Here is a 24636-nt window from a genome sequence, read left to right as displayed (position 1 = left end):
GGATGTGCGTCATGCAATGAGGGGCCTCCTGCCTAAGCTGTATTCAATGATCACCCACTGCAGGTGACCACAACTTCCTCGTAGGTATTCTCGTTCCCCTGGGTATGTCCACCCTCTGCTACCCAAATGGAGAGGTTCACTGCAAGGCTATATCCCTTATAGAATGGCCTGTGGATCACCTAGGTTTGTGTAACACTGTAGTTTCCTGGGCCTTTTCCAGACCTCCTGAACCAAATGCTCTGGTTAGAGCCCAGAAATCTGCATTTCCAGCAAGTGCCCTACTTACTTTTTAGATAAAGCTAGGTAACTCTATGAAGGATTATCTGGAGGAATATTGCTTCAGTCTGAATGGAAGGAGTTTAGCTAAAAGAACTCAATTCTTTTACTTTTTTTCCCCTTTAATGTTTTCGGTTTTATGAAAATGGAGACAGGGTCTCACCATGTTGCCCAGGCAGGTCTCAAACTCCTGAGCTTAAGTGATCCCTCTCCCTCTGCTTCCCAGAGTGCTAGGAATACAGAAGTAACCCACTGTGCAGCCTCTTTTTTTTTTTTTTGAAACAGGGTCTTCATTGTTCTGTAACCCAGGCTGGAGTACAGTGGCATGATTATAGCTTACTATAGCCTTGGACTCCTGGTCTCAAGCAGTCTTCCTGCTTCAGACTCTTGAGTAGCTGGGACTATAGTGTGTGCACCACTGTGCCTGGCTTCAGCTCCTTCACTCTTATTTACTCTTCCTCCAGGACATTCTTAATGAAGCTTTGTCTCCTTGTGACTTAGGCCATAAATTCACTAGCCACCCCCAAATGTGAATCAAATATTTCTTCTGGACGCCAAAACCCCATGACTTAGACCAAAAGTGAAGAAAGGAAAGGCAATCTGTTATTGCTTTCCTGGTTGTAAATTGCTTTTGGATTTGGAGCACATGGTCTGGTTGACTGTCTGCAAGGCTGCTTTAAAGAACACTGCAGTGCTAGCAGTGGAGGCCCTGCTGATGAGTGATTCATCCCAGGGATTCTGAGGGGCCATCTGTATCAGGCAGGTGACCCACCCTGCCCACTGATCCCTCTCACCCTGCTCAGCAGGTCCTCCCCTGCCACCAAGCACAAACATCTGTGTCCTGCAGTGACCTGCCCAGCTCTGTTGTTCAGTTTCCTGTGGAGAAGGGCTTTTTAACTTTCTGCTTCCTGCCTCGCCCTGCTTCCCTGGTTGGCCCACCGGAGTGACCTCTGATCCTCTAGTCTCAGTTGAGCCAAATTCTGACTGTGCACTGTTGTCTGGGTTCTAGCTTTCTTCCAAACCGCGTGACGGTAGGAGTTTGGGTTGGCTCTAGAAACAGTGAGCGGCTAGTCATTGTCATGAGACTGGATCATTTCAGCCTGGGGGTCTGCCAGCAGTTGTGTGTTTTGCTGGGATAGACTCAGACAGCTCCTTTGAGACATTCCCAGGCAATGGGAAGCCTAGGAGGCCTGCAGGACTCAGTTTACATGCAATCTCCTAATGACTCCACACTTGAGGTTCATTTTGGAGGCTCTTGGTCAAGAAACCCTCTGGCTGCTTCCCTCTTTTTCCCTGTGGGAGCTTCATAGGGGAGATGTGGAGGCCACAGTGCAGATGGGGACCAGGAAGCTCAGAAATAGAGGGAGGCCGATGATGGGGGAGCAGAATTGAGTGTGGCATGGAGGCCGCCAGGGGAGCTGTTATAGGTCTGCTTGCATCAGAGTGGACAAGGTTGATGAGAAGGATTAGTAAAGAGGAGCTGGGACCTGAAGCTAAGATTTAAGAAAAAGGATCTCCAGGATACCTCATCTGGAGGCCCAGAGAAGGCAAAATCTTGCAGTCAAAACAACTTTGCTGAGAAACAATTTCTTAAAAGAAAAAAGTCTGACCAGGGCAAGGTTCTAGTAGAGCAAATGATGTGTTCGTTTCTTAAGGTGTTGCACATTGGCACAGCCTTCAGGTTAGCATCATGGCCACTGATGCAGCAAAAGCTATGAAAATGCTCAGACCCTTTAGCCCTATAATTTCACCCCCCAGGAGTGTGTCCTAAGGAAACTGTCCAACTGAAAGAAAGACATGCTTAAACATATTCTCTGTGTGGGCTGGGTGCCATGGCTTGTGCCTGTAATCCTAGCACTTTGGGAGGCCAAGGTGGGCGGATCATGAGGTCAGGAGTTCAAGACCAGTCTGGCTAACGTGATGAAACCCCATCTCTACTTAAAATACAAAAATTAGCTGGGCGTGGTGGCAGGCACCTGTAATCCCAGTTACTCGGGAGACTGAGGCAGGAGAACCTCTTGAAACCAGAAGGTGGAGGTTGCAGTGAGCCAAGATTGTGCCACTGCACTCCAGCTTGGGTGAAAGAGCGAAACTCTGTTTCAGAATAAATAAATAAATAAATAAATAAATAAATAAATAAATAAATAAATAAAATTCTCTGTGTGGAACAGCAAAACTGGGGGAAAAAAAAGTGCTTCCATATCTAACTAACCCTGGGGAAGAAATTTAACAAACTATCCATCTTGATACATCATGGTGGTGTAATATTTTTGCAGCCTTTAAAAATGATAATTAGGAAGATTGTACAGGAACAAAATATTCAACATACTGTTGAAAGTCGGAGAACACTAAAGAGTAATACATTATAATTGATTGCACTGTAAATAAGGAAGATAGTGTAGTAAGTAGTATAAATAAGGAAGATAATATGCAAAAATACAAATGGCTATGTTAAGGCTAGAGAATTCATTATTTAAAAAAAATTAGTATTTAAATTATATGGCAAGTCAGGGAATTTCTATCTGAAGCATCATTCCTCTTCAAATATTTTTCTATTATCACTCATCCCTTTTCTTTTTTTTTTTTTTTTTTGAGATGGAGCCTCACTCTCTCACCTAGACTGGAGTGTAGTGGCATGATCTTGGCTCACTGCAACGCCCCCTCCTGGATTCAAGTGATTCTTCTGCCACAGCCTCCTGAGTAGCTGGGATTGCAGGTGCCTGCCACCATGCCCAGATAATTTTTTTTTTTATTATTTTTCATTTTTAGTAGAGATGGGGTTTCACCATATTGGCCAGGCTGGTCTCAAACTCCTAACCTCGTGATCTGCCTGTCTTGGCCTCCCAAAGTGCTGGGATTACAGGCGTGAGCCAGCATGCCCGACCACTTGTCCCTTTTCTTAGGGAGTCATGGCAACTGGGTGAGATTGAATCAGCCATTTTGAGCACCCTTAATGTGTGCTGTGCGCTGCCAGGCTCTGTGGAGTACACACTGTAAGATGTCATCCTCTGAGCTTAAGGGCAGAGGATGTGTGTCTTTGCTGGGGAGATAAGATGTCCCTGTGCTGGACACGCTGATTAGTGCTGAGGCTGAGGCATGGCTCAGGCATGGAGTGAGGGACATGGAGGCTGAGGGTGGCGAGTGGGTGGAGTGGTTTGGGCCTTTAGCTGGGGTTGGAAGGAGGACCAGGAGAGCTTTCAGGACATGGAAGCAATCAGCCTGGCATTGGGGCAGACCAGCAGAGTTGAGTTTGCCTAAGAGGGATTTTCAGCTCATCACAGCTATGAGTGAGCTCTGAGTTAAATAAGATGTCTGTTATTCACCCTGTTTTCTAGAGATTGGAAACCGAAGTCCAGGAAATAAGCTCTTCCAGGAATCTCCAGAGTCCCCTGGGGACAGGGGTGGGTGCACAGGCCGGCTCCCATGGGTTGGCTGCGCTCCAGTGGCAGATCCCCCTAAGGGTGGGAAATCATCCTCCTGACCCTCTCGGGAAACCCTTTCGGTCCCTTGTGGGTTGGTGGCGTCACTGGTGGCGGAGGATCAGTGTTCCTTCTCCTTTCAAATCTGCCCCATGCCCTGCTTGGGTGTCAGGCCCTCCTGGGGACAGCCCCATCCACACTTTCCGTTTGGGGGACTTTGACATTTTGTTTAAGTGGGGATGTGATTGAGAGTGTGTGAGGGTGAGAACCGGAGGCTCTGGCTCTTTAAGGCTCGGCCTTCAAGTGAGGTTTGGCAGAGGAGATACTGAACGTTTAATTTTAGGGCCAAGGTAGGGGGTGGGGGAAAGTCCCTACCGCATCTGGTTTGTGTTAAGCCTGTGCCTTCAGAAAAGTACTGTGTTTATGGTTAAAATCCAGCAGGGAAGGGGGGTGGACGGGATGCCGCTTTCCCCTACTAGGCATTGTGGCACAGGGACAGGGCACACACCTACCTTCCTTCTCATGCTTTGACCCCATCCCAAGCCCGACAGTTGCAACTTGGAGAAAACTGCATGTGACATCCATTTTATCTCTGCAGTTAAAACCAGATGTTTGCTTTCAAGCAGCCTCCAGCAGCTGGACTTTGCCAGGCTGAAGCTGTATCCTTTGTGCCCCAGAACTCCCTGCCGTTGGCTGCCTGTCACTTCGGTCTGTCTGCAGCCCACAGGGTCCCGGGTGGGTCAGGGCTGCTGCGGAGTCCAAGCTGGGGCCTTTCAGAAGCTCCCCGGGGCTGGCCTCCAGCAGGCCGCCCTCCCACGGTCTCAGGATTGAGAAGTCGAGTCAATCCCTAGGATGTCTAGACTGCCAGCACTGGAAGGTCCCACAGAAACCAGATCCAGCCCCTTCTGTCAGATAAGAAACTGAGGCCCAGGGAGCTGGAGACTGAACCAGACCTCCCCACTCTCAGCTTGGCTCACTGCTCTTTTCCCGCCTCCATGTAGCTTCCCTTTTTTCTACTGTTTGTGTTGCTCTTCCATGCTCTACTCCCTCAGAGGGCCGGCCCTGGGAACAGGGAGTAGGGTAAAAGATCTTCAGACCCAATGGGAAGTTCACAAGGCTGTTCTTGTTAACTGCTGTTTGCCAGCATTAATATAGTACCTTGCACAGGGTGAGAGTTTAGAAAATCTTGAATGAATGAATGAATGAATGAATGAATGAGTGAATGAATGATGGGGTTGCTTGGCCTGAGGGTGGGGATGCTGGTGTTGCACTTAAAGCCATTACTTCTGGGAGGGCTACCAGGCACGAGTCTCCATATCCAAAGCTCGCCCTGTTCCAAGACCATGTCCAGTCTTCTCCAGGCCTTCCTCAGCCCAGCCTGTCACCCAGCTCTTACAGAAGCCTGGAGTTTCAGAGCTGAAAGGGGCCTCATATATCAAATGTTGCATCACCTTCATGTTAGAGATGGGGAAACTGAGTCAAGGGCACACAGCTAGTCAGCAGAAACGTCAGGACCAGATCCCAAGTCTGTGGGGTTGCAGAGCTTCCATGTATCCCTCCTTGGGCGTTTATATTGGGAGTTGAGGTTAGAAAGAGAGAAGGCCCTGTCTTGTCCATTGTGCCTCCCCCTTTCTGTATCTTCCTCCGTTGGATGAGCTGTTTCCTCTTTCTCTCCCTCTTCACTCTGACTTCCTCTCCTGTAGTGGAGGACGGTGGGGTGGTTTCTCCATAACAGTCTGAGTAAAAAGGCTGGGCCCCTGGGATTGGGCCAAGTCATTCCCTTGTGTCTTCCTAGAAAGGGAAAAAGAGAGTTGGCTGGCTCACTTCCTTCCGGGGAAACCAGTGCCTGAGTCACCCTGGAGTCAGGGCCCAGGGAGGAGCCTGCCCGTCACCCCGTTGCCTCTGGCCATGGGGGGTGCTTCCCTACCACTGTTTCTCAAAGGGCGGGGGGCCAGGGAAGGCCTGTGCCATACAGCTGCCTCACCGCTCGTCTGCCTTCATGGCTTCTTGGAAGGGTTTCTTGGCCTTCTGCAGGGAGGCTGGTGCTGGTGGCAAGGAAAGCAGGCAGGTGATAACATTGCCACCCTCTAACTGGAGGTCTTAAACACCCTTCTGAATCACAATTTGAAATGTTTTTGATGTACACGTCTTCAGTATCTGTTTTGTTTTATGATAAAAGTTTGACATGCTTAGGGCTGGGTGAGGTGGCTCACGCCTGTAGTCCAGCACTTTGGGAGGCCGAAGTGGCCAGATCATGAGGTCAGGAGATTGAGACCATTCTGGCTAACACAGTGAAACCCCGTCTCTACTAAAATACAAAAGTAGCCGGGCGAGGTGGTGGGCGCCTGTGGTCCTAGCTACTTGGGAGGCTGAGGCAGGAGAATGGTGTGAACCCGGGAGGCGGAGCTTGCAGTGAGCCAAGATGGCACCACTGCACTCCAGCCTGGGTGACAGAGCGAGACTCCGTCTCAAAAAAAAAAAAAAAGTTTGACATGCTTTTGGTAAAATAAAAAATAACTCCCCACAGGTAACACTGTTATTTTTCTATACCACAGATAAGATTTTATATGTTTGATTGATACGTATATACACACACGCACATATATATTATGGTAAAAGATACATAGTATGAAATTTACCATTGTAACCAATTTGAAGAGTACGTACGGTTCAGCAGCATTAAGTACATGTACCTTGTTGCACAACCATCACCACCATCCATCTCCTGAACTCTTTTTTTTTTTTTTTTGGTGAGATAACAACTCATTGTCACCCAGGCTGGAGTGCAGTTGTGTGATCTCGGCTCTCCGCAACCTCCTCGTCCGGGGTTCAAGTGATTCTCCTACCTCAGCCTCTCGAGTAGCTGGGATTACAAGCACCCGCCACTACACCTGGCTAATTTTTGTATTTTTAGTAGAAACGGGGTTTCATTATGTTGGCTAGGCTGGTCTCCAACTCCTGACCTTGTGATCCGCCCGCCTCGGCCTCCCGAAGTGCTAGGATTATAGGTGTGAGCCATCGTGCCCGGCCCCATCTTCTGAACTCTTTTCATCTTGTAAAACTGAAACTCTGTACCCATTAACAACTCCCCCTGACCCCGGCCCTGACAACCCCATTCGACTTTCTGCCTCTATGAATTTGACCATTCTAGGGGCCCCATGTAAGCGGAATCATACAGTATTCATTCTTTTGTGTCTGGGTTATTTCACTTAGCAGAATGTCTTGAAGGTTGGTCCATGTTGCAGCATGTGTCAGAATTTCCTCCCTTTTTAAGGCTGAATCATATTCCATTGTATGTATGACCACATTTGGTTTCTCCATTCATCTTTGATGGACATTTGGGTTGTTTCCCCCTTTTGGCCATTGTGAATAGTGCTGCGGTGAACATGGGTGTACAAATACCTATTTGAGTCCCTGCATTTAATTTTTTTGTGTATATGCTCAGAAGTAGTATTGCTATATTTTATGCTCTTACTGGTTGTGCCTCTCAGGCACCTTGGGTCCCCGGGGCAGTGTCAACAGGTCAGCAGAGGATTTTGGATACCACCCCTTCCCCCTGCCAGCGCCAGGCCTGCTACAGTAGCTGTCTGCGGAGGCTAGGGCTGGCCTGGCCATTTGGGTCCCCGAGGGCACACTGTGGAACTGCAGAGAGAATGAAAAGTTTTGGAATTTGTTGGTGCAGAAGGACCTCTTTGAGCCAGGTCCCCACCCTTCCTTCCTCCTTACCTCCTCCTGTTTTGTACTTGGGGAAGGGGGATGCAGCCTTCTGGGAGCCCTGGGGAGGCACAGGGACCCTGAGCTTACTTTGGGACCCAGAGCCTCATTCTTCTTATGAACTCCTCCTCCTGCCCCCAGTTCTTCCTGTCCTGGGCTGTTTTTCTCTCCGCAGCTCTCCCAGAGGGTTAGTGTGAGAAAGATTTTTGGCCCGTGAGTTACAGAGATTAATGCAAAACTTGCTAGCTTCCTTTGGAGGAAAATTCTATTTCTTGCTAACAGAGCAGGAGCTCCTTGTCCTGATTCCTGCTTTCACCAAGTCGGGCCCCAGAGCGGCTCCTCACCAGAGCCCTGTGCACAGCTGACTGGTCTCTGTGGGCTCACTGGTTCGAGCTTCATTATGAGCTGCTCTGACCCCCGCTGGCAGAGATCTGCACGCGGCTGTCTTTTGGGTACCCCGTGCGCCTCAGGAGGCAGTGTGTCTGTTCTGTCAGCTAGATCACAGCTCTCCGAGAGCAGAGCTGCTGATTGTTTCTCTTTGTGGCCTGGTAGTGGCTGGTCTGGTAGCCTGTACTTCCTGGATGCTCAGTTAGAGAAAAAGAGAGGCCATGAAAATAATTTGGGATTTGGCATTGGAGAACTCCTGGCTTTTGGTTTGGGGCCTGCTCTTTGCTAGCCGGCTTACTTAACCCTCTCGAGCCTGTTTTTCTGTCTCTAAAACGGGGATCAGAAAACCCTACTTTTTTTTTTTTTTTTTGAGATGGAGTCTTGGTGTTTTGCCCAGGCTGGAGTATAATCTCAGCTCACTGCAACCTCTGCCTCCCGGGTTCAAGCCATTCTCCTGCCTCAGCCTCCCGAGTAGCCAGGATTACAGGCGCACGCCAGCATGCCTGGCTAATTTTTGTGTTTTTAGTAGAGGCAGGGGTTCACCATGTTGGCCACGCTGGCCTTGAACTCCTGACCTCAGGTGATCCACCCACCTTGGCCTCCCAAAGTGCTGGGATTATAGGCGTGAGCCCACCATGCCCAGCCAGAAAACCCTACTTTTTTTTTTTTTTTTTTTTTTTTTTTTTGAGGTGGAGTCTCGCTCTGTCGCCCGGACTGGAGTGCAGTGGCCCGATCTCAGCTCACTGCAAGCTCCGCCTCCCGGGTTTGCGCCATTCTCCCGCCTCAGCCTCCCGAGTAGCTGGGACTACAGGCGCCCGCCACCTCACCCGGCTAGTTTTTTTGTATTTTTAGTAGAGACGGGGTTTCACTGCGTTAGCCAGGATGGTCTCGATCTCCTGACCTCGTGATCCGCCCGTCTCGGCCTCCCAAAGTGCTGGGATTACAGGCTTGAGCCACCGTGCCCGGCGAAAACCCTACTTCTTAATAAGCTTGTTGTGAAAAGTAAATGGGGTCATTGTTATAAAGTGCATGGTAAGTGTCAGTGAATGTCAGTTTTTTGTCACTGTTGTGCCTCTACTAAGTAGAAGGGCCTGGGGAGGACTCCCTGCAGAAGGCCAACTTCCTAGGACCTCTTTATGCTTTCTCTCCGTCCAAGCCCTGCTCCCCCTGGGAGAGGCTGCGCGTGGGGTTGTCTGGTTGGGTGGCAGCAGCTTCCCCTGCAGAAGGAAACTGCTTCCTCCCCAGGGAGATGGGAGTTGCTAAACTCTGGCTTGGGCCAGCTGTGTGCTCTAAGCAGAGATTATGTGCGTGTGTGATGAGGGCGGTGCCTTGGGCTTCATTCCAGATACACCGTGTTCTCTGACCTCGAGCTCCCTTCCTTGGAGCCCCTCACTCCAGCACCAGGCATTGTGGCTCAGAACTCCCACTGCTCTGGATGGCTATTTGACTGTTTCATAGGCGGGTCCTGCTTCCCTTTTTAGATGATAGGCTCCAGGGCCTCCGTATTCCTCATATTTGGGGACAGAAAATAAGGGCTTCTCTTTCCATGCAGTAGGGTGCCCCTTTCTCCTGTGGGATGATTGGGACTGCCCTGTCCAGGCTTTGGGGAGGGAATGGGAATGGGAACCCTGCTTGGAGCTGCATTCTGTGTTCGGCCCCTGCCTGCAGAAGATTTTACCTTACAGAGACTGCAGGGTGTTAGGGAGAACCCAGCTTTGGAGCCAGCAGCACTGGTGTGGAGGCGAGCTCTGCTGTCTCACTTGCTGTGTCCTTGAGCTGATCCTTATTCTGAGCCTCAGTTTCTTCCTCTGTAAAAAACAATCTGTCTTGCAGAGTTGTTGCCGAGACTAAATGAGATGATGGATGTAAACCACTCAAGTTGGCATCCCATACCTGGTAGGCTCCCTAAGTGTGGGCAGGTGTTGTTATTTTGTGTGTGGATGGGCCAAGGGGTGCTTTTAGCAAACCATTCTTCTCCACACAGAGAGGTGCGGTGAGACAGACTTCCTATACATTTCTGTAGCCCAGAGTTGCCCAAACTTGCCTGATTATAGGATTCACTTGGAGTACTTGTTACTTGTTAAAATACCAATCTGTGAGTCCCATCCCAGAACTCCTGAACCAGAATGGTGGTTGTTGGGGTGAGAAGTCTCTACTGTTAACCTTTTTTATAATCGGGCCAGTCTGGGAAATGCCGTTTCCCTCAGATTGCGCTGCCAGTTGCTGTGTCATTCCATCTTCACGGGGACCCATTGGAATGAGGCAGGTATGGCCCCTTGGAAAGATGAAGACTTTGCAGGTAAGACTGAAGCTTGAAGGGGCTGCCTGAGGCCCTGAGCTCCTTGTGGTGGAAGCAGATTTAGAACTGAGATCTCCCAGTGCTGTGTGTCCACTGTGCCTGCAAACATTCCACTAAAGCATGGAAAAGGTGAAGGTGGGGATGGAGAGAGATGCAGTGACAGGAAGGAGGTGAGGGCCGAGGGCCTTCATGATGGCCTTGGGACCTGCAGAGACTGAGTAGGGGATGGATGGTGGGACAGAGCTGTGAGCCCCACTGGGACGCTTCCCCAGGTGTGCCTTCTGAAAACCGGGGCCGCAGTGAGCAGGCGGGGCCTTGGGCTTCTTCTCAGAGCCGCTGGGAGTCCACAGGTGTCTGAGCGGAGGCACGGTCTCAGGCAGCATGGAGCCGGTGGGAGGGGCTGGGACTCCTCCCCAGGGCTGCTGGTGGAGTCCTGGAAGTCCTGTGGGTAGGACTTCTGCCACTTCTCCCCTCTCCTTCTGCCTTTTTTGTTGGGCTGGGAAGTTTTCCAGAAGCACGGGCAGGGCTGGCTCCCTTGTTCGGACAGGGAAGTTGAGGAATAGGTATTTCCAGGGTCAGCGGATGATGTCAGGCACTGGGGTCCCACTGCCTTGTCTGTTTCCTCCTTCTCGAAGTTGGCCTGGTCCCTTAGAGAAAAACCCTTTCAGGTCCTCACTATGCCATCTTTCTTTCCATTTTACCCTTAAGAGGCCCTTAAGGAGGATTTCAACCTCTGCTGGGCCCCACCCCCAGAGGGTGACTTGATTGCTGGGGGTGAGGTGGGCTGGTGGGCTGTGAGCGGAGGGGCCCTGTTATGGATGGTTGTGAGAGTCTGGCCGGGGCACGGTGACCTGCTGCCAGGCCCTGGGGAGAGTCACGCTGACTGAGCCTGTGGTTAAAACTGTGCGACTTCCACTGCGGGTGGAATTCTGGCTCCTCTATCTATTGTTTGCTGGGACCTTGAGTGGCTGTGACCTCTTGGCCTCGGTTTTCTCATCTGTAAAATGAGATGCCTTCTGGGGTGGTTCGGATTCATTGGGCTGACACTGGTAGAGCACTTGGGGCAGTGGGTTGGGAACGACATCCTGATCTCTGAAGCTCTTCCACTCCGACCTTTCAATTAGATCTGCGGCCTCAGGACTTTGGCCCTTTGAAGACTGCCGTGAACAGCGAGCTGCCCCAGGTGTCTGGGCAGGCAGGGAGTATGGGTGCAAAGCTGTGGCCTCTCTGACTATTCCTTCTTCTATTGACTCAGGTCTGAAAATCTGGGTGTGGCCTCTACCCCTCCGCCCTGTCTCTCCTGAGTATCACTTGTATCCACCTGCTTCTCCGTCTCCTCCACTGCCAGCCTGGACTGGCTGCCTTCGTCTCTGGCTGGGCCTTTTCGTGATCTCGTGCTTGCTCTCTTTTCAGCCACTCTTGTCCATATCTGATCTGCCCTTCCCATGGCATTTAGAGATCTCTTTCCAAGATGCAGGTGGAATTATGTAACCAGCATCTGATTCACACCCCCAGCTCAGCCCGCCACAGCCTCATTTGTTTCTTTCAACTGAAATAAAATGTCTTCGGTGACTTCCACTGCTCTCAGGAGAAACAACAGCTGCAGGCACCCGAACACCCATGTTGCTAGCTCATCTCCAGTCTCTGGCACCCTCTCCTTCCCTCCTGCACTGTGACTTTTTTTTTTTTTTTTTTTTTCCAGTTTTTTGAACAGACCTTACTCTCTTTTCTCTGGGGCCTTTGCTTTTTTTTTCTTTCTTTCTTTCTTTCTCTCCCCCTCCCCTCCCTAATCATATCCCATGTTCCTCCACTTCCCCTCTATCACTTATTCTATCTGTTAGTGTCCTGTTGCTCTTAAAGGTCCTATGTTTATTTAAACGAATTTTTTTTACAGTTCTGGGTTGTTCCCTCCCTCCCCCCCCTTCGCCTCCCCTTCCCTCGCCTCCCTCCCCTCGCCTCCCCTCCTCTCACCTCCTGCCGCAAGTACCTCCAGTCGCCCCCCGTTTCTTTTTCTTTCTTTCTTTCTGCTGGAGTCTTGCTGTGTTGCCCAGGCTGGAGTGTAGTGGTGCAGTCAGCTCACTGCAACCTCCACCTCCTGGATTCAAGCAATTCTCCTTCCTTAGCCTTTTGAGTAGCTGGGATTACAGGCACGTGCCACTACACCCAGCTAATTTTGTATTTTTAGTAGAGATGGGGTTTCACCATGTTGGCCAGGCTGGTCTCCGACTGCTGACTTCAGGTGATCCACCCACCTTGGCCTCCCAAAGTGCTGGGATTACAGGTGTGAGCCACTGCGTCTGGCCTGGGCCTTTGCTATTTTGTTTCCTCTGCTTGGGCAGCATCACCCTCCTGACCACCCTGCTACCCGCCCCACACACGCATAGGGTGACCTACAGCTCTGCCTATACCTGCTATGCTGGTGTAATTATTAGTAGACCCCCTGGTGCCTTGGTTTGGATGACAGGTTATATGGGCCTCCTTCACATTTACAAACTTTTCATCTAATACTCCCCAGCCTTATAAATTCACTGACATCCTTGGGGCAGTGATCAGACACACTGCCCCCCCCACCCCCCCACAGCCCCCCAGGATCAGTTCAGGGTCCTGTTTTAGCCTCATACCTTCCAGGACTTTTCCTATAGGCACTGGAGCTTAGTGTACAAAAATACACTCATTGATATAATCTTTGCTTACTGTTTGTCTTCTCCATTAGACTGCAGGCTCCATGACTTAGGACAGTGCCTGTATTTGCCCATGATGTAACCCCAGTGCCTGATACAGAATCAGTGCTCAGTAAGAATTTATGGAAGGAAGGAATGAATGAATCTGGCTGCAGCTGTCTGGCAGGGGAGGCCTGGAGCCTGGGCGAGTCTGTAGAATCTGCAGTGGCCTGCATGAAGGAGGCTGCCAACATCGGGCCAGTCCAAGCCCTAGCAAGCCAGTTGCCCACACTCTGGCACACATCATCGACTTGGCTGCCCCTTTAATTATTCATCAGTCTTTCTCAATGGCCTTTGTGTTCAGAAACCCAAGGGAGAAGAATTCTAACCCTCTTTCCATCTCCCTAAAACTGAGACCTGGAAGAAAAACCTGCCTGGCCCATTCTGCATCCCCAGGGGGCCAGCAGGTCCACAGCCTCCTTTCGGGGCTGGCTTTGAGCATCGAAGTGTCCTGGGCTGCCCTGTGGCTCTGCTCCCCAGTCCACTGGGCCCGGGGACTGCCTGGGCACAGCTGAGCGGGAGCCCGTGTGGCTTGAGACTGAGCAGGGACTGGTGCAGGCTGGTGGGCAGAGCTGGATGAGTCCCCATCATTCCGCAGCCTGAGCAGAGGCTGAAGGCTGGCCTGGAAGAGTTTAGCCTCCCAGCAGAGTGGAGCGGGCTCAGGCTTTGACGTCCTAGAGACCTAGTTCACACCTCAGTTCTGCCTCTTGCTAGCTGTGTGACTGTGGGGAACTGGCCCTTGGTGTCCTGCTGCTTTGTTCCTTTAACCTGGAATTGTTGAGTGGATTTGCTGAGATGGCACATGCCTCGTGGGTGATGACAACAGTGAGTGGGCACTCACTGAGTGGTTATAACGGTAGCCAACATCTTTGAGCAACCCTAGGATATGATTCCCTCTCCTTCCCTCACCTCCCCTTGGGGCTCCCTGAAACACGTTGCCATCAGTGTCCCCATCTTGAAACCGAGGATGGAACGCTGAACTTTCCTCTCAAGGTCGGGGGGAGCGGGGTGCTGGGGAGCGGAGAGCACCCCTGGGGCTGCCCTTGCTGCAGTGTCTGAAGTGAAGCCTAGGAGCCCCGGTGCTGGTGGAGAACAGCAGGTGTGGATCTCTTTGATCTTTGAAGAGGACTGTAAATACACTGACCACAGGCGGAAGCCCCTCGTCCCGTCCTGCCCCGCCCAGAGGTCCCTGGGCTTCTCAGCAGAGGTGGACAGATCTGCCTACGGCTGCCCTTCTTCCCACTCTTCTGGAAATGGAACTTTCCACAGACACATTCCTGTTCCTCAGCTTGCTGCTCCCTGCTGCTGATACCTTGCTGCCCTGTCCCTCACGCCGGGCTGGCCATACCAAGGTGTTGGCGAGCTGCTCAGCCTGCTGGGCTGCTGACACCCCAGACCACTGCCGGCCTAGTGGACAGGCCAGGAGGGCAGTGATGGCACTGGGTCATGTTGTCCTGGGCCTGGGTGAGGGTTTCCATGCTGCTTTTTAAGGTGCTGATCTGTGTGTGTGTGTTTTGGGAGAAGAAACTTTGTGTTGCTGAACCTCAGGTGAAGAGAATTGAGGTCGTTAGGCTCCTCCGTCATGGCCCAGTGTCATCTCGGGGCCATGCAAGGCCACTGTGTGTCTGTCACATTTTATCCTACAATCTTCTGTGATGGACATGCAGATTGTCCCCAGCTGCTCTCCTGCTGACACAAATGAGGCAATGATGAACGTTCTCCCATACATCCCATTGCAGCTGTATGATGATTGCATTGAGCAGGGAATTGCCGGGTTGGAGGGAATTTCCTGATACGGTGCTGGGTTACTCTCTAAAATGGCTGTGCAGTCTACTCTCCACCAGCCAGGCATGAGGGCTTCCGGATCCCTCAACCCCACCGACATTTGGCATAATCACCTTTCTAATTGTTTGCCAGTCTCTTAGGTGTAAAGAGATGCATTTTAGTTTTGAGCTGCAGCTGAAGAGGAACTCTCCACATGCCTAGACTGCTCGCCTCCTCCAGTCAGCTCTCTTGGAACCAGAAACTTCCTCCTGGGTGGTGTTGAGAATCGTGGTGATGCTCTGCAGAAAACCTCTCCTCTGTAGAAAACCTCTCCTCTGTAGGGAGTGGCAGTTTATAGATACAGCGTTTAATGCCTCAGTCCCTGCAGGAAGTTCTTTTTTTTTGAGATGGGGTCTCACTGTCTCCCAGGCTGGAGTGCAGTGGCATGATTACGGCTCACTGCAGCCATGACCTCCCTGGGCTGGGGTGATCCTCCTGCCTCAGCCTCCTGGGTAGCTGGAACTATAGGGGCATACCATCATGCCTGGCTAACATTTTAAATTTTTTTGTAGAGACAGAATTTTGCCTGTTGTGTAGGTTCCTGCGGGAAGTTCTGCTCCCTGGGGATGTCTGCTCCAGTCCCACCCCCAGGGTGCAGATCACTGCTGGGACTTGTGGTGGCTTGTGATGCTCCCACCACTGCTGAACTCGTTCCCTCATCCCTTGGTATCTCTGGCATCCTGAGGGCTTGGGTTCCCTGGAGCTTTGAGAATTCCTTTGCAAAGTCATGTGGGCTACTGCTGGGTGGTTGTCCCTCAGGGAGGACGTGGGTAGTACTGTGGCATTGGCTTGGAGTTTGGGCGGGATCAGTGCTGAGGTCCTATTGATCACGTTTTGACTGAGTCAGAGAGGCTGGGGTGCAGTGCTTGCTGGATCCTGCGGCCCAGATAAAGGAACACACTGGGCACCAAGGTGTCCCCCATGATCCCTTGATGCTACCTGGGACCGTTTAGTGACAAGGGCAATTCCATGGATCCTGGAGTCGTTCTTTTTGTCTTATGCCTTTCCATGAGCACCCTTTCTCTTGTCTTTCTTGTACTTTAGTAATGAACTCTAGACACTGTTAACTACTTAGGGTGTGCTGGGCTTTTTGCATAGATTATCTCATTGAAACTCCTTACCAACTCAGTTGAGAAAGGTATTGTCCCTGTTTTACAGATGAGGAAACCGAGGCTCAGAAAGGTCAAGAACTTGCTTAGGTTCCAAGGTTAGTAAGTGGCAGACCCATACTGAACCCAGCTCTTCTGTGCCCAAATCTGTTCTTAGCCACAAAGCCTTGGTCCTCAGAGTGTGGTCTCTGGACTGGCAGCATCAGCATCACCTGGATACTTACTAGAAATGCGGTTTTCCTGCCTGCCCAGAACTTTGGAATCAGAAACTGGTGGTGGGGCCCAGCAGTCTGTATTTTAACAAGCCCTCCAGGCGATTCTGGTAAATGTTGAAGTTTACATGTCAAGTTTGAGAACCATTGCACTCAATTATTCTGCTGTTCTTTTTTCTGTTTTTTTTTTGCCCGGCTTCTCCCCTTCTGTCACTGGGCCAGTCACTGTAAGCCCAGACTTTGGACCCTGGCTACTCCTCAGGGACTTCATGCGCCTTTTAAAGAGGTACAGTAATCTGTCCTCTGGGGCCTCCAGGAACCCCTCCCAAGTCCCCAAAAGCAGTTGACAGAGCTGATGCTCCAGCTGCCTCCAGCTGACAGCCTGGTGACCGGAACCACCATGGGGGTCAGAGTTCCCAGTCACTATGCCCGGGGAGGTGCTTTGAGGGGTATGAGTGATCCAGGGGTGGACTGTGGGACAGACCAGGACAGAAGCTCCTGCTGGGAGGTTATTTTAGGGCTACAGAAAGGAGACTTGGAAAACTTCCTTGTCCAAGCAGGATCTCTTCCTTTCTTGCAAATTTGTAATGATAAGTGGTTTGATCTTTGGAGAGGAGCTTCCACACAGGGGGTTGGAATCTAGGCAGGTTCCTTGTTTCTGGTCAGCAAGGCACACTCAGGAGAAATGACCCTGGGGAGAGGACAGAAGCTATTTTTTTTTTTTTTTTTTCAGTAGAGACAGGGTCTTGCTATGTTGCCCAGGCTGGCCTTGATCTCCTGGCCTCAGGCAGTCCTCTTTCCTCAGCCTCCCAAAGTGCTGGGATTGCTGGTGTGAGATACCAGAGCCAGCCATATTTAATTTTTGAGCCCCCACCGTAAGTCTAGTTTTCTGCTGTTTAATTCTTAGCTCAACCCCAGGAGGGGTAGATTTCATCATCCCATTCCACAGATAAGACCATGGAGGTTTCAAGCTGGAAGATTGAGGGTCATACCTCAACTACGTGGAGGGGTCAAGTTAGGGGCCAGAGTCTGCCAGACCCCGGGGTTCCCATATTGTATGAGTGGCAGGCTGGGCCAAATCCCTGTCAGCTGGGGGAGTTCTCTATGGAATTGAGTGACCCAGAGCTCTCAGCATCTGTGCCAGAAAAACCAAATGACCTCACTTTTGGTGGCTTTTCCTTCTTTGGGGAAGGAATGTGCTGGCCACTGCTGGGAGCTGCAGCCTGCTGAGGCCTGTGTGCTCTCAGACCTGCAAGGGCCAGAATCAGACTCCAGACATGGGGGAGGGGTTACAGGCAGGACCAAACTGTAACCCCGGAGGAGTGAGGAGGAGGCTGTTCTCACACTGGCCTCCTGGAGCGGGTGCCACTGTGCTTCGAAGACCAGCTCCTCCCATTTAGTAATCCTCATCTCAGCAGGCTTACCAGCCACTGTTCAGTAGCTGAACTAGCTCAATTACATCAGTCCCCTGAGAGGGCTCTGGTCCAGGGCCTGCCTTTGAGCCTGGTTTCTTGCCAATGGGCCAAATGGGTTAAAAACAAAACCACATCTTGATATAAAAGGCTTAGCGGGGTCCTGGAACATTTTAGTTTAAAAGAGAAATAACAGCTTTATTGAGATGTAATTCACATACCCATACAATTCACCCATTTATACAACTTCATGGTTTTTAGGATGTTCACATAAATGGGCAGCTATTTATGTCATCAGTTTTGAACATTTTTATCACCTTAGAAAGATATTCTATACCCCTTAGCTATCACCTTCCCCCAACTCCTCTGTTCCCAGCCCTAAGAAACCACTAATCAAGCTGCTTTCTGTCTTTATAGGTGCTTTTGTGTGTTAACATCTAGTGAGTGCTTGGTTTGTGTCTGGCAGCGGACTGAACCCTTTGCACTAGCTCACATAGCCCTCCCTTGTGACTACCTTACAGGCTGCAGGCTCGTTTTATCTTTATTTTATTACTATTTTCACCATCATCATTCTGGCCTACAGAGCCTTTATTGATGTGAGAACCAAGGCTCCGGGAGGCCCAGTCACGAGTCCAGGATTGTGAAGCCTGTACTGGACAGAGCTTGCTGTTGGCTGGCAGTTGGGGTGGGCTCTTGGGTCCCTGGGAGGGGGTGAGGCTGTGGATGGTGACAGATTGGCAGAGGCAGTTGACTCTCATTGGCGAGGAGCTAAGAGGACAGACCTGTTTCTTCACTAGGATCGTGTGCCCACCTGTTTTAAAGCAGCTCTGATTTCTCCTGGGAGCCCATAGGTTCCACCTGTACCAGGCAAGAAGGAGCTGGGCAGTCTGCCTTCTGGGGGGCCGTGGATGGCAAGAAGGCCAGATCGGAGTCTCTTGGTGGCCCAGGAATCCTCTCACGCAGGGTGCCTTTGTTAGGTCAAACAGCCTCCCAGAAAAAGCTGCGGGCTCCCTGCTTCTTGGCCCTGGTGACCCTCTGGGGGTGTGGTGCTGTGTCTTTTGAAATGGGCTGTAGGTGGGTGTAAACCAGGAAATGCGGGCTCCACTCCCCACTCCCTGTCTCCTCCTCTTGGCCAGAGGCCGGTCTCAGAGTTCTTTCATCAATGGAGAAAAAAACAACAGGACTTCTTTCTTGCTCTGTGAATGATTAACTTTGATTAAATAGACAGTGAATGGGAAGTGAGAGCATCCTGACCGCTGACATTGACTGGGCTCCTGATGTGCCCGGCGTATCTTTCTGGCTGTTTTGCTTCCATTGTCATAATCTTCACAAAGTGGTGATGTTCTTTATCTGCATTTGTAAGGTGAGGCAATTGATGCCTAGATAGTTTAACTAAAGCCGTATAGTCAGTGAGTGGTGAGGACCTGCTGGGTTAACACTGTTTAAGTGTCTGTTGTGGACACAGCACCAGGCTAAGTCTTTCAGGACATAGGATCTAATTTGGTCCTGTCTCATTCTGTGCCATTGTAGGCCTTGTTATCCCCATTTTACAGATAGGGATCCTGAAGCTAGGATTAAATCTCTGTCCAAGCAGACAGATCTAATGTGAGGTGTGGGCTGGCACTGGAGCCTAGGTCTGTCTTGTTCCAAAGTCCAAGGTGCACCCCCAGTCCCCTGCACTCTAGTCACCAGGACCCCAGCACTCACATGTCTTGGGAACAGGCTGTTAGGGCAGTGCCCGGTCCCAGCAGAGGCCTGGCAGTTGTCAGCTTTTTCAGCAGCCACTCCCAGGTGGATGGGAAGTAGGCAGATCTGGGTGGAGATGTTCCCGAAGACTCTGCTTTTCATCAGCGCATGAACCAGCTGACGGCTGGCTTTGAAGGGCTGGCAGTCAGCCCCTGATAAGTTAGCCAGATACTCCTATTTACCTTGCCAGAACACTGGGCATCTGAGATCACTTCTGGGCAGGTCTTTGCTTAGACAAACCATCCAGGGCCCACGCCCTGGCCAGACTGGCCATACTCTATGGGGGTCAGAGGGATTCCAGCACACCCCGGCTGCACCTCAGTAACCTCTTCGGCATCAGTGGATGCTGCAGGGGATTCAGCCCTGAGCACAGGGGCTGGCCTGGCCTTCCCCAAGGACCCTGCTAGTTCACACACCCCGCCCGCACAGCAGGGGGCTGGCTTGGGCTGGCAGGGTGCTTGCCTGGGGAGGCTTGAGGGCTGTTGGAGGCTGACGAGTTTGTTTTTGACTTGATGAGCCTAGACCAGAGTCCTGGGTGTTCTACTCAGGGAGAAGAAGGACCATCAGATGAGAAGCTGGCTTGTATAGGAAGCTGTGTACCATTTTCAGGAAGCACAGAAGCTCATTTGGGTGATTTCCTGGGGTCACTTGGCCAGAGTACAGCCCTTCATCTTACCCAGTTAGCAGTTTGCTGTCTTAACTACTGGGGAGATGTGTGTGTGTGATTGCTGGTGTATCCTCATGTCCCGCTCCCTAATTATGACTTTCTTTAAGATTTTACACTGATAAGGCACTTTTAAGTTCTTCAGAGCCTTTTCCCTATATTATGTCTTATTTTATTCCCAAACTCATCCTTTTAAATAGATGGGATAATTTTTTCATTTTTTATCTTTATTTCAGAAACATCCTTTTTCCTTCTCCGTAATACCTGAGACTTGTCCCACCCTTGCCAAATAATCCCAGAGAAATGGGAAGTCCCCTCTATCCTATCCTAGAGGTCTGACATAACAATTAAATGTATATATTCCCAGACAGACTTTTCTTTTTTCTTTCTTTCTTTTTTTTGAAAGTCACTAACTTTATTGATCTAAAAAACTTTACAAGGACAGTGACTGTTCTGCCAAAAAAACAGCCAAATGGTATCAAATGGACTGAAAGTGAGGGTGGGGGTGAGGGACAGGGCCAGGGATCCATGCAGGAAAGCTGATGACTGTCACCGGGGAACTGGCAAGGGAAAAAGGAAGGGGGAGGCATGCAAGAGCGAGAATCCAAAAAAGTTGAAATGGTTAGGGGAGAAAACTCCCAAAAGACCTGGAGTACGTTGGAGGTGAGTACAATAGCAATCTTTTCCTCTGTAGAGGACGGGGAGGAGTCCCTCCTCGGCTGCAAACTCCGGATGAGGGCTGGGGATTGAGGGCTTCCCAGACAGCATCACAAGAAGGCGTCGCAGCCCTCTCGAAGGCATCCGAAGCAGTCCTGGGACTGCTTGGCGTTGGCACCACAAGTGTGCTTCAGCCATTCCTGGAAGAGATCTTCATCTTTCTTCAGCACCAGAAACTGGCCAAGGACAACACAGGCCTTGTCAAAGCCCCTTTCCTCCAGCTTCTTGCCCAGGACTTCACTTGGCCAGGCTCCCCACTGGCTCTTCCCCCATGGGCTCTGCCACGAAGTCTCGGTGCTTTTGGGAAGTTGTCATCTTGATCAGGCCTAATCGGCAGCTTCAGTTCCCGTAACAGTTCCTCCCGCCACTCCCTACACAGACTTTTCTTATATTTGCATACTTTAAAAAAAAAAAGGTAATGACAGCACATTTTCATACAAATGGTTTTGGTACAAAACTCAAAAGAAACAAAAGTATATTCTGTGAAAAGCAAGTGTCCCCCACCCCCTGCCTTCCCATTTTCCTCCCTGGAGGCAGCCGATGATCCCGGTCCTTCTGTGTCCTGCTAGGGAGGTTGTAGCATAAAGCTTTTAGATACTGTTCAGGAAACTAGTATCGGGGTCTGCTTGGTGAGGAGGGTTAGGAGCTGGCTTCCTTGAGACTGAAACACTGAGTATATTCTGAGTTCATGGAGATGAAATTGTCCCTGGGGAATTTTTTGGCTTTCTTTGGCAAGGGGGAGAGCCCACCAGTCAGAATAAACCCTACACAGGAACAAAAGATTGTTGCTGGGTGCTATTTGGTTGTGTCTTCTAATTAGGCATGTTATGGGAAAAGTTGCTGGGCTCTAGCCTACAAGGTAGGAGGGACTTGTTTGGGCTAACAGAGCTGGAAGGGATTGAAGTGACTTTTCTGAGGTCACATGCCTGGCCGAGCCAGGGCAGGGCCCAGGTTTCCTGAGCTCATCCTCTGAACACAACTCTCCTGGCCTGAATGGTGGCTGGTATTTTTGATTCCGGGAGAGTGGGAGGATGTGCTTGGAAGAGGTGTGGCCAGCACGTGAGGTTGGAACCTGGGCTGTCCCACCACTGCCCAGCTAGTCTTGTTTGGCTGCGGGTGGGTTATCTTGTTTATTCCACTGTGCAACAAATGGAAAAAGCACCTTTGTCAATGGAGGTTTCTCTGGGGAGGTCAGCCAGAGTGGATGGCCTGGATTGTGTGTTGAGACTTAAACATCAGAACAGAGTGCTCTGGCTGGGCGTGGTGGCTCATGCCTGTCATCCCAGCACTTTGGGAGGCTGAGGTGGGCGGATCACTTGAGGTCAGGAGTTTGAGAACCAGCCTGGCCAACACGGTGAAACCCCGTCTTTACTAAAAATACAAAAAACTTAGCCAGGTGTGGTGGTGCTCGCCTGTAATCCCAGCTACTCAGGAGGCTGAGGCAGGAGAATCGCTTGAACCCCTGTGGCGGAGGTTGCAGTGAGCCGAGATCGCACCACTGCACTCCAACCTGGGCAACAGAGCAAGATACATCCCCCCCCCAAAAAAAAAACCAAAAAAAAAAAAAAAAAAAACAGGGAGGTGAGGACTAACTTGTCCTACACTTGACCCCTCCTTTTGCTTTAGTTTCCTCATCTCTAAAGTGGAGAGAATACTTGTCCCACAGCGTCATGTTGATGATTCAATGAGTTAAAGGAGGTAAAGCACTCAGGAGAGGATCTGGCATGTAGCAAATATTCCATACATATCAGCTGCTGCTGTTACTATGATCTGTGGCATATGTGTTTGTCTCCTCCAGATGAGGAACTGAGGGGTGAATTTTAGTTGTCATAGCTTGGGGTTGGGGGATGTTACCAGCAACTAGGGCGGGGTCCAGGGGTGCTGCCGAACATCCTATGATGCATACAGCAGCTTCCCTGCCCCCACCAAAACATTTTTCAGACCCCAAATATCAGTAGTACTGAGGTTGAGAAACCTTGCTGTATATATAAAGGGGAGTTTGTTAAGGAGTACTGACTCACACGATCACAAAGCAAGGTCCCACAGTAGACTGTCTGCAAGCTGAGGACCAAGGAAGCCAGTCCGAGTCCCAAAGCTGAAGAACTTGGATTCTGATGTTTGAGAGCAGGAGGCTTCCAGCACGGGAGAAAGACGGAGGCCAGAAGACTCAGCCAGTCTAGTCTTTTCATGTCTTCTGCCTGGTTTTATTCTGGCTGTGCTGGCAGCTGATTAGATGGTGCCCACCCAGATTGAGGGTGGGTCTGCCTTTCCCAGTCCACTGATTCCAATGTTAATCTCCTTTGCCATCACCCTCACAGATGCACCCAGGAATAATAATACTTTGCATCCTTCAATCCAATCAAGTTGACAATCAATATTAACATCACACTGGGCATGGTAGTGTGCACCTTTAGTCCCAGCTACTTGGGACGCTGCCAAAAAAATCCTCTAAACCAACATTTTCAAGGGCTGCCTTTGCAGGGCTGCCTCAGGCTCTCAGAGTCAGAATGATGAGGGACCTTACTTAGCTCTGCCGGAGGGAGCTGCTTGAATCCCTTCCCCAGCGCCTTTGCCGAGCCCTGCCTTTAGCCACAGGTAGCAGCACACTGTATAGCCAGCTTGTGGTCTGTTCTTTATTATGTTGAACTCTAATCTTCCCTGAAACTTTCTGTCCTTCATTCTAATAATAGTAGCTCCCATTTTTGGAGGCTTATGTGTGGGTAATTGTGCTTAAGTGTTTTCCACGTGCTGCTGCAATGATCTTCCCCACCCTGTGAGGTAGGTTCTATTACCATGCCCGTTTTACAGATGTGGAGATGGAGGCTTGGAGAAGTCGAGTCACCTGCACAGTCACTCACTGGATCCAGGTCCATCTTGCTCTAGAATCCACTTTCCTCACCATTCCTCACCACTGGCCTGTTCTGCCTGGTCAGTACCCAGCAAGTTGACTCACTCATTCATGGGAGGGTCTTTAGATATTTGCAGTGAATCCCTCAGCCTTCTCATCTCTCCTTCTGGTCATGGAGCCCCCGTTCCCAAGGTTCCCCTCAAAGGCCTGTCTGGTCTGCTTACCATCTGGAGTGATCTCGCTTGCCTCTTGACAACCACCTGCCTGTCTCTGGGCTCTGCCTGTCTCTGCCAGGCTGCCCCAGAGAGGCTGCCCATCTTCTGCCAACTCTGCTGATGTTCCATCAGCTCAGACTGTGCCAATGCTGGCTGCAGTCCCCTGGATTTCATCTGGTTGGTGTTTTCACTTCACAGTGACCCATTTTCAGTGACACCCTATGAGATTCAGCTTACCTGTTTGGCCCCTGAGAATCTCAGCCTTGGTTCTGCTGTTCCCTTCCAGCACCCACCCGTGCCTGCACCTGAAATCCACATCATTCGGGTGGAGCAGAAAGTGTGAGGGGCTGGAGGAGTTGGGAGGTTGGGTTGTGAATATAACCCAGCCGTGTGGGCTGGGGAAAGCCGCTCACCCTCTCTGGTGTGTGTCCTTAGTTGTAAAGTCAAAGTTTGACTTGGGTGGTGCCTAACACCTCTTCTAGCTCTAACATTCTTTTATGAGGTGTGTTAACAGCATAAACTGATAATAATTATACTCCCAATTGTGGTGGCAGTAGTAACAATGGTTAATTATTGCAGTTGCTGTAACATTTTCAGTGTTTTAAGTGGACTGTCTCATTGACTCCTCCAGTAGTCCGCTGGGTAGGTGCTATTACTACCCCCATTTTATAGATGGTGCCTTGAGGCAGAGCCATGTCAAGTGACTTGCCCAGGGTTTACCACCTGCTAGAAGTTGATAGGCCTGGATTTGCAGTGTCTTCTTTAGAGTGACTAAATCCTTGCATTCCCGTGGATACTTGTCTGCAGAGTGATCCGAGCAAATCCCATAGCCCTCCTGCTTTAGGATCTTGTGATTTATCCCTCCCTCCCCCCATGACCAAGGGTATGAAGGATGCTTGACTGTAAAAGCTCATCCCCTGACTCATGCTTCTGTGGTAATCTTCTGTACCCCAGATCCCTGCAGAGTGTGATTATTCAGACATCCTTTTAGAATCTAAAATTCAGGCAGTGATGATGATGGCAGGAACCACCACTTTGTGCACACTTACTATATTTCAGACACAATGATACTAT

General features: G+C 50.5%; 1 protein-coding gene and 1 pseudogene across 1 annotated transcript in view; one reads left to right on the top strand and one right to left on the bottom strand.

Annotated features, from left to right (window-relative positions):
* ACTN1 (actinin alpha 1) overlaps positions 1-24636 on the top strand; it is a 107036-nt gene that overhangs the window by 23158 nt on the left and 59242 nt on the right. The gene's annotated exons all lie outside the window — the stretch shown is intronic.
* On the bottom strand, positions 20478-20814 carry LOC108533732 (barrier-to-autointegration factor pseudogene; annotated as a pseudogene).

The sequence above is a fragment of the Rhinopithecus bieti genome, unplaced genomic scaffold (genome assembly GCF_001698545.2).
Source record: "Rhinopithecus bieti isolate Rb0 unplaced genomic scaffold, ASM169854v2 scaffold_11252, whole genome shotgun sequence".
Classification (NCBI taxonomy): domain Eukaryota; kingdom Metazoa; phylum Chordata; class Mammalia; order Primates; family Cercopithecidae; genus Rhinopithecus; species Rhinopithecus bieti.
The sequence above is the reverse complement of the archived record's forward strand: the minus strand, read 5'-3'. Positions and strand labels throughout refer to the sequence as shown.